Below are 2,965 nucleotides of genomic sequence, written 5' to 3' on the forward strand. Positions count from 1 at the left end.
ATGGTGAAACCCCGTCTTAAAAAAAAAAAAAAAAAAGAAGAAGAAGAAGAAGAAAAGAAAAGAATGGAAAAAGATATCATGAAAACTGTGAGAAAAGAAGGCTGGTATAGTTAAATTAATGTCAGAGAAGTAAAACTCAAGACAAAGATTATTATCTGAGATAAAGAAGGACATTCCAGGCCGGGCGCGGTGGCTCATACCTGTAATCCCATCACTTTGGGAGGCCGAGGCGGGCGGATCAGGAGGTGAAGAGACTGAGACCATCCTGGCCAACATGGTGAAACCTCGTCTCTACTAAAAATACAAAAATTAGCTGGGCATGGTGGCGTGCACCTGTAATCCCAGTTACTCGGGAGGCCGAGGCACGAGAATTGCTTCAACCCAGAAGGTGGAGGTTGCAGTTAACTGAGATTGCACCACTGCACTCCAGCCTGGCGACAGAACAAGAGTGTCTGAAAAAACAAAAAACAGCTAAATGGTACTAGTCGAAGGACAGACAAATAGGTTAATGGGATGGAAACAAGCCCATAAGAATATAGTCAATTGTCAGCATCCCCTTTTGGATTGTAAGCTTTGTATCTGGGTCTGTATTTGCCTGGTTTCTGGCTGCATCCCCAGAGCCTAGAACAGAGCTGATTACTTAGTGAGTATAAAGTAACTGAATAACCAGAGCCTAGTACATAGTAGGTGCCCAATAAACATTCATTGAATAAATGCATTTTAAGAAATGGGTTGGGCATAACAATCTGGTCTTCTCCCAGGGCCAAATTATATGCTTTTTTACACATTTTATTTATTTATTTTTGAGACAGAGTCTCGCTCTGTCGCCCAGGCTGATGTGCAATTGTGTGATCTCAGCTCTTTGCAACCTCTACCTCCCAGGTTCAAGCAATTCTCCTGCCTCAGCCTCCTGAGTAGCTGGGATTACAGGTGCCCGCCACCACGCCCAGCTAATCTTTGTACTTTTAGTAGAGACAGGATTTCACCATGTTGGCCAGGCTGGTCTCAAACGCCTGACCTCAGGTGATACATCCCCTTCGGCCTCCAAAGTGCTAGGATTACAGGTGTGAGCTACCGCACCTAGCCCAAACTGTATGCGTTTAGATATGCCAATTCTGGAGGATGAGCGATCACCCTACTTTACTGTATTCCCACTTCTAGTTCCCTTTGCTGGAATCCTCTCTTTCTTTTCCTTTATCCAGAAAATCAGCACTACTGGCTCCCTGATCTGCACTGTCCCCAACCCTCCAACTACTGTGGATCCTCCAAAATTCAGAAAGCAGATCATGCAAGGGGCTCTAGAGATTCTCCTCCAGCAGAACCGAGATGGAGGAAGAATGAGAGACTGGGCTGGAGTTGCCCCCTTGGAAGGGTGATCAACTGCACAGGGTTGCCCAGATGGCGGGGGCTGGGGGTTTCCTGGGACATAGGACTATGAGTGAGTTTTTAAACTAGGGCAGTCCCGAGCAGGATGGTTGGACACCACCCCTCCTGGGAATCCTCCAGCCTCCTTGATCAGAAAGGGATGGACTATACCTCTTCCATGGTGGGGACTGCTAACCCTAGGGTCAGCAGTCTTTTTGCAATGATTGGTTTAAATGTCCAGAGCAAAGATGGCTCCATATCCTCACCCCCAAAACAGGGTCTGAAGCTTAGGAAGCGCTAGGGAAATAGTTGGATGACTAGCATGCTTAGGAGCAGAGAAAAGGCCCTGCCCTCTGGGACTCCCTAAACCCAAGGTGGGCTGTTTTTTTACAGCTACATCCCCTCCTTCCTGCACACTTCACACCTCTCCCAAGCAGGGAGATGCCTTTCTTGCCCCATCTAGCCCCATTATACCCCTGTCCACCCTGCGCATTGTATCAGGCACCAGCATATTTCTGCAGTCAACATTTATGTACGTTTTAATTATTTTTATTAAAGTATTTTTTTTAAGTTTCAATATAGAATGTTAGTAAGGGAAAAGTCAAAGCCCCACCCCACCCATCCCCACACTGCCCTATCCCCTCCCTCGTAAAAACACTTCATTTTCACCTTTTCTGCTTTTAGCTATGATGGCTTGTGTCACAAATCCAACTGATATGCATATACCTCAATTTCTTGATTTACCCATTTGAATTAACATTTGATTAATTAATTAACAATATCTTGATTTATCCATTTGAATTGACTCTTCTCAAGAAAAAAGATATTTGCTCACTTACGTTAATGGTCATCTCCCAATCCTTTCTACGTTGTGTTATAGTGTTAGTTTATTCTCCTGTTGAATGATAATTGCTTAAAACTTTTATTTCCATTTCTATCCACTTTATAGTATCTGCCTTTTTTTTTTTTCCTTTTCTTTTCTTTTTATTTTTTTGTAATACAGATGGGGTCTCAACACATTGCCCAGGCTGGTCTTGAACTCCTGGGCTCAACCGATCCTCCTGCCGTGGCCTCCCAAAGTGCTGGGATTACAGGCATGAGCCAGCATGCCTGGCCAAGATAGTATCTCTTGATTTATGCTATGTAAAATGAAAAAGTTAGCATCTGTGCAGTGTTTGATCTCTCTTCCTCTACTTCAGCCTTCTGACACTGATGGTTATACTCTTATATTGCCAAGAGTTATAATATTAACATATGTTCCATAACTATAATTAAGTCTTCCATGTTTTATCTAGAGAGTAATCCCACTCATTTAAATCCAATAAATAGCATTTTCAATATTACAATAAGAAACAAATTCTAATTTGAGATTATATTGGATTCATAAAACAAGAAAGGGCATTATGCTAATAAAGGGATCAATTAGGCAACATGAAAGAGTCCTGGGAAATAAAAAACATGATTGCCCAGATAAAAAATATAATTAAAAAGTCTAGAAGCTAGGGCCAGCAAATGAGGAAGTACTGAAAAAAAAAAAAAGGAACCGAAAAAGCCTTTAAAAATCCAAAACTGAACTGGACAATCAAAAAAAAAAAAAGAT

Source organism: Sapajus apella, unplaced genomic scaffold (genome assembly GCF_009761245.1).
Source record: "Sapajus apella isolate SASKATOON/1434 unplaced genomic scaffold, GSC_monkey_1.0 scaffold106, whole genome shotgun sequence".
NCBI lineage: Eukaryota > Metazoa > Chordata > Mammalia > Primates > Cebidae > Sapajus > Sapajus apella.